The 7,497-nt window shown below is 39.8% G+C and overlaps 1 long non-coding RNA gene across 1 annotated transcript in view; it reads left to right on the forward strand.

Moving 5' to 3' along the window:
• Positions 1-6,034: 6,034 nt before the first annotated feature.
• LOC107758223 (uncharacterized) overlaps positions 6,035-7,497 on the forward strand; it is a 13,046-nt gene continuing 11,583 nt past the window's right edge. The window contains exon 1 of the long non-coding RNA XR_001641997.1: positions 6,035-6,095. This is a non-coding gene — a long non-coding RNA (uncharacterized LOC107758223). The remainder of the gene's footprint in view (positions 6,096-7,497) is intronic.

Consider the following 7,497-nt stretch of genomic DNA (forward strand, 5'->3'; position numbering starts at 1 on the left):
TATAGCAAAACTAAAATGTGTTTAAAAGTGCGACTGATCAAATCGTCCGGCTCGGTTTGCTCCCCTCGAACTCGAAGACATCTCTAATTTGACAGTTTACCATCTGATCTCACTCAGTGACTCTAGGCTATGTAGGACGGGACTAAACCATGCACTGAATGGGGGGAGATAATTTTGCTGGAAATGCAGAAATAAGCCGTAATTTTGTTTTATTTGTAACTCTTTGGTAGATACATTTATCATTTCTATTACATTACTACTACTACTGTTACTACTAATAAAACAGATCTCTGGGGGCCCCAAAAGTGCGTGGGCCCTTAGAATCGTCCTAACTTCCCCCCCCCTTAGCGGCGCCCCTGCTTATTACAGACATGAAAAATATATCTATAGAGAGTGAAACTTTTAAATGAACCAATTCAAATGGAAAAAAAATATTCTCAGATTATGTAATCCGTATGAAACCTGCATACAGGCGCATACTGCGGAGATGACGAGTCAGTGTTGCTGACTTCATCTCTTAAACCGAAAACAGAAAGCACTAGTGTAACAATAAATTATTAAAACATTAATGCAGTGTACTTGCTGTTTTTCCCTAACACATTCATAATATTTGCCGGTGCGCTGTGGCAACCCTTCTTTACGTGCGCTTGAGCGCTTATTAGGCTATGTAGGCAATTAAAGGCTCATTACTATGATTTATATGGATTATTAATAAAAGTACTACTAATAGTCGACTAATGCTTAAAATGAACGACTACTAGTCGACCAGGAAAATCTTTAGTCGAGGGCAGCCCTACATGAGGCTATGCAGACCGAGTGAGAATCGAAGGCAAACATCAGACATCTTTTATAGCTCTTTTATAGTTTATATCAGGGGTGGCGAACGTCGGTCCTGGAGAGCCGCAGCCCTGCAGAGTTTTGCTTCAACCCTAAAGGCCCCAATATACTTCAAACGAAATCGAAGAACGAACTGATATGACGTAATTTGAACAAAATCAGGCCAAAATAAAGTTTGTTTTGAGTTCGTTTCGGCAGTTCGAAACAGCTGACCAAAGTGAATTTTCTGGGGGAGTTCGTTTTGGCTCCTAAACACCTTTGAGCCTCCATTGGTCCGTGGCGATTACGCAATCGGTGGGTGTGTTCTGTAACTCCACCTTCTTTGACGTGAGATTTTTTTTTCCCGGTTCGCTTCTCATTTAACGGAGGTCAAGCAGAAGAACAACATCTCCAAGTCACTAGCAACATGAACACACTGGAGTGTCGAATAGCTGAGCTGCCACAAATATATCCGCACCTGTACGATCGCTCGCGGAGAGACTTTAAAGATTCAGAGAAAGCATTTAATTCCTAGAAAAAAATTGCGACGAAGCTTGGTATCGACGACCCAGAGTTATGCAAAAAGCGATGCAGAGAAACATCCGAGACAAGTTACAAGTTACAAGCCATGAAAAGAATGAAAGAAAAGAGTAAAGATATAAGGTAGCAAGTACCAAATGCATGTTTCAAATAAATGTTACACCATAACCAACTGCTGCTGCTGTTGTTCTTTCAATAAGCGAATTTAAAGGTATACAATAAATGAAATGCCAAAAAACATACATTTAGGGGTGCAACTGCACATTTGCCGAGGGGTATGCAAGATCAGTGTTGGCGCCTCCCTTTATTCTAGTAGCCTCTAACACTTACTCACGCAGAAAACATGACAAAAAGCCCATTACTAGTTTGTGCATGGAAGGATACAAACTCATCAGGAGTGAAAAAAGTGACAAAGGTTTGAACCCCCTTCCCCCTTTTTTAATACCATAGGGAAAAAAGTAAAAAAAAAAAAAAAAAGGGAAAAAAGTGTCCCATAACATCAAATGCATCCGGCCGGAATTTCTTAATTGCCCAAAATGTCCGGGATTCGGTTGTGTTCTTAATCCCGCTGAATCTCTGACCATTGCCGCCTGCTCCCGCAACATGTTTCGCTTCCTGTCTTTTTTTCTCGCAAATGCAAGTTTATATCTCCTAATTCGGACTTTATAACTCGACTTAACTCTAAAATAGTGAGTTTGTCAAATCTGAGGGGAAAAGAGAGAATGACGAGTTGTTTTTCCTTATTAGAATTGTGAGATATAATCTCGGAATTGCGAGAATAAAGTCAGAATTTTGAAATATAAAATCAAATTTACCTTTTTTTATTCCATGGCTCCATAGACTGCCACTTGAAAACCGTCATTTTCTGCCTCCAGATAGGCTCCGCCCACAAAAACCGTCATCCCTGTTTCGGATCTGTAAGACTATCCCACTCTCTAACGTCAATTTCGTTGAATAACAGTGCTTATCGCTGGGTGACAAGCTCTTGTAATATGCGGAGAACATTTTGAAAATGACATCTAATCAATATAATTTATAATCTTTTTAAACCTAACTATTTTGTACCCTATCCATGTAATTCTCTAGCCGTAAAGGCTATCTCTCCCGGGTTTTCTGCAACCATGATGCGCGCGCATCCTGAATGTTTACAAACCTATAATTGGTCTATAGTGTAAGTGTAAGAGCACAGGGGAGGAGTCGTGATAGTGTTCAGTGATTTAGTAGTTTGCAGTAATCATAATTCTGATACCTAGTCTAAAAAATAAGGTGGATAGGAATGCCACAGCATGACCAGAGTCTGAAGCATGTGTGCTGCACACCAAATCAGATCAGATGCAGTAGTCTGATAAAGTCATTCGCACGCCAGCATGTTCTACAAAAGGGCACCAAAACAATACATCATCAGCTTCAGGTTGTCTGATGTAAGACTTTGAAGGCATGCCTGGAGAAAAATGGCCTGAATGGGTTCACGAATCAATTTGAATGACGCGTTCAGTTCCCTGCATGCACTGAATCTTCTGGAATCTTCTAACGGAATATTTAAAAACACAAAGAACTTAGAGAGAATTGGAAGAAGTGGCCAAGAACCTACAGTCAGTTGAAACCAAATCTGCAAATGCATCCTGTTGTTTGGCATCGATGTAGATCTTTATTAGTTGAACACCTGCAGTCAGATTTGGTGTGCAGCACACATGCTTCAGACTCTGGTCATGCTGCGGCGTTCCTATCCACCTTATTTTTCCCGTAAGAGTGGGCAAATTTGTAAATTTAATGAGTCTGGCGTCCGGTGTCATCCGCTTCCAGCTATTTTTAGCTGTACAAAACAGTTCGTTCTGCTGCTTGATATTGCAAATAGGTGTGTCTTACCATATTATTTTAATGTATTATCTGTATTATCTTAATTATGAACACACTGGTTTGTAGTGCAAACAGTTTTACCGTTTACTGCACATTGTTATTCTTCTCGTTATTTCCCTACAGCAGCTAATGAACCGGAAGTCTCACACAATCACAAAGAAATGGCTTACTTCCGCGTTGAAAAATAAGGTAGATAGGTGCAGTAATTATGGTTAAATGCTATAATTTACTTATATATTATATGACATTACATGGTATTACTAAGTTTGTACACCCCGGTATAAACAATCATTGTGTAACATATCCCCCATTTGTACAACATATCATTTACTTGATCTGCCAATAATAGCAACCAGAACACTTACTGGAAACCAACATTATTGCACCGCTATGTGTATTTGGCTTGAGATCGAGTTGAGTAACTGTAATGAATCATCCACTGAAGGCGAGCGTAAGTGAGAACCCAAGTGCAGTTTTATTTACAGGTGATATCCAAACAAGAAACACAGACTTGACTTGAACAGACATAGCAGGAGCAGACTTGACATAAACAGACTAGACTCACCAACAGCGGGTCAAATACATTCAATACACGACCCGGGCACAATGGGAACATGAAGCTACTTATAGGAAACAAGAGGGTCACATGACAAGAACAAACCAATGGGAAACAAGACACATGACTAAGACAACCAATCAGAACATGACACAATGAACAGGGGAACCAATGGCATGAATACATGAGGGCAAGGGAAGCATGACACAAACAGGGACCATGAAACAATTACAAAATAAAAGACATGGAAAACATGAACATGAAACAAAACACCACATTACATATCCCCCCCTCTAAGGGCGGCTCCAGCATGTGTGCTGCACACCAAATCAGATCAGATGCAGTAGTCTGATAAAGTCATTCGCACGCCAGCATGTTCTACAAAAGGGCACCAAAACAATACATCATCAGCTTCAGGTTGTCTGATGTAAGACTTTGAAGGCATGCCTGGAGAAAAATGGCCTGAATGGGTTCACGAATCAATTTGAATGACGCGTTCAGTTCCCTGCATGCACTGAATCTTCTGGAATCTTCTAACGGAATATTTAAAAACACAAAGAACTTAGAGAGAATTGGAAGAAGTGGCCAAGAACCTACAGTCAGTTGAAACCAAATCTGCAAATGCATCCTGTTGTTTGGCATCGATGTAGATCTTTATTAGTTGAACACCTGCAGTCAGATTTGGTGTGCAGCACACATGCTTCAGACTCTGGTCATGCTGCGGCGTTCCTATCCACCTTATTTTTCCCGTAAGAGTGGGCAAATTTGTAAATTTAATGAGTCTGGCGTCCGGTGTCATCCGCTTCCAGCTATTTTTAGCTGTACAAAACAGTTCGTTCTGCTGCTTGATATTGCAAATAGGTGTGTCTTACCATATTATTTTAATGTATTATCTGTATTATCTTAATTATGAACACACTGGTTTGTAGTGCAAACAGTTTTACCGTTTACTGCACATTGTTATTCTTCTCGTTATTTCCCTACAGCAGCTAATGAACCGGAAGTCTCACACAATCACAAAGAAATGGCTTACTTCCGCGTTGAAAAATAAGGTAGATAGGTGCAGTAATTATGGTTAAATGCTATAATTTACTTATATATTATATGACATTACATGGTATTACTAAGTTTGTACACCCCGGTATAAACAATCATTGTGTAACATATCCCCCATTTGTACAACATATCATTTACTTGATCTGCCAATAATAGCAACCAGAACACTTACTGGAAACCAACATTATTGCACCGCTATGTGTATTTGGCTTGAGATCGAGTTGAGTAACTGTAATGAATCATCCACTGAAGGCGAGCGTAAGTGAGAACCCAAGTGCAGTTTTATTTACAGGTGATATCCAAACAGCCTCCGTGGCCGTAACAGGGCAGACAGTGAGTTTGTGAACGGCCTCCGTGGCAAGACAGTCTGTGAGTTTGTGAACAGCCTCTGTGGCCGTGACAGGGCAGGCAGTGAGTTTGGAAGCGGTCGCCACCACCTCAGGAGGTTCTGCAGCAGATGCCGCCACCTCTGGAGGTTCTGCAGCGGAAGCTACCACTTCTGGAGGCACAGGAAAGGCCCTTGGAGCGGACTCGTGAATAGGAGAGGCCTCTGGAGCGGACTCGTGGACGGGAGAGGACTCAGGAGTGCAGTGTGCAGCCCACACACTCAAAATGGCGACCGCCATTACAGGAAGGGCAGCAGATAGCAGGAGCAGACTTGACATAAACAGACTAGACTCACCAACAGCGGGTTAAATACATTCAATAGACGACGAGGGCACAATGGGAACATGAAGCTACTTATAGGAAACAAGAGGGTCACATGACAAGAACAAACCAATGGGAAACAAGACACATGACTAAGACAACCAATCAGAACATGACACAATGAACAGGGGAACCAATGGCATGAATACATGAGGGCAAGGGAAGCATGACACAAACAGGGACCATGAAACAATTACAAAATAAAAGACATGGAAAACATGAACATGAAACAAAACACCACATTACAGTAACATACTGCTCTCGTCACAAATAAAAGTGAATGTAAATGAGTTGATATTTCACCATTTTAAACAGACAGAATCTTGTTTATAATACAGAATTTCTTTAAATATTAAATAAAATTACTTATGACAATATAAGATTGCTTAATTACTTATTAATAAGGTTCTTATTAATAAGGTTCTTAATTTTTTTTAATAAAGTACTAATTACTTGTTTGTCTGTCACTTCCATCTAGAGTCAGTGGAGGAGATCAAACTGTTCAGATCATCATGGATAAAACACAAACGTCTGGAGATGAAGATTTGTTTCCAGGATGCAGGTACTTTGAGTAACACATTAACGCTCTGGTTTTGTTCATTTGGGAGTCACACTCATGTTGTTTGTGGTCAAAACTGACCAGAGACTATAATTATGAAGGTAAAATGATGCCTAAAAGATTTGCAAATGCAGGGTAAGAGTTGTGGAAGTGTACATAAGACTGTAAGCGTAAATTAAATTTGCATGCGCAAGAGAAGCTTTGTAAAGGTGTAAATCACGTTTCAAGCGTAAGAAAAAATGATCTGCAGCATTTTACTGTTACTCGTAAGTGTAATTCAAGTGTTGTGAAACTGCAGCTTCATGCTAACGCAAAATAAATATGATCTGCATTCTTCTGACTTCCATTTTTCCACGCTTACACTTTTGGCACGTTGCTTTCGCTAAAATACGGTCAAAAGCACTGCAAGTCTTGGAATATTAAAAGGCTAGGACATGTGATTAAGAGAGAAAAAATATCAAAAAGGAGAACTCTACTACCACCATACTTCAGGAGGTGCACTTATCAGATACCAAACATTTAAAATTGAAGAGAGACTGGGTTGGGCAAATATTTTTTTCTTCTTGTAAATCTAACAAGAAAGAGGAACACCTTATTACTTACATCTTAATTAGTTCACATTTACCTTTTATTTTAGAACATCAAATTAATGACCCAGATGTAAGGTAAGTTTTAATTAATGGCACAGTATATGGGCAACCTATTACTGTACTTCATGTTCATGCTCCAATTGAGGACTCTCCTAAATTTATATCTAAAGTTATTCTAAAGATATTAAATAAATTGCGTAGAGGTATGGGTGTTTGGTGATGAGTTTTTGGTTCAAGGTCTGCATTTAAAGTCACACCAGAGGTGTTCAGCTGGGATTAGGACTTGGCTTTATGAAGACCAGTCAAGTTCTTCCACACTGACTGAATCAATCATTTCATTTTGAACCTTGCCTTATACACAGAGGCATTGTCATGTTAGAATAGAAAAGGGTCCTGTCCAAACTGTTGCTGTAAAATTAGAAGCACACAATTTCCTAGAATATCATTATATGCTTAAACATTAAAGGGATAGTTCACCCAAAAATTTAAATTTGATGTTTATCTGCTTACCCCCAGGGCATCCAAGATGTAGGTGACTTTGTTTCTTCAGTAGAACACAAATTATGATTTTTAACTCCAACCGTTGCAGTCTATCAGTCGTATAATGCATGGCAATGGTAACAAAATCTATGAGAGTAAAAAAAACATGCACAGACAAATCCAAATTAAACCCTACGGCTCGTGACGACACATTGATGTCCTAACACACGAAACGATCGGTTTGTGTCAGAAACCGAACAGTATTTATATCATATGTCCAACTGTCTTTGAGCGAGCGCACGGCATCCGGTGCGTGAGGCGTGTACGCGCTCTGG

Source organism: Sinocyclocheilus rhinocerous, unplaced genomic scaffold (genome assembly GCF_001515625.1).
Source record: "Sinocyclocheilus rhinocerous isolate Xijiao unplaced genomic scaffold, SAMN03320098_v1.1 scaffold1315, whole genome shotgun sequence".
Taxonomy (NCBI): domain Eukaryota; kingdom Metazoa; phylum Chordata; class Actinopteri; order Cypriniformes; family Cyprinidae; genus Sinocyclocheilus; species Sinocyclocheilus rhinocerous.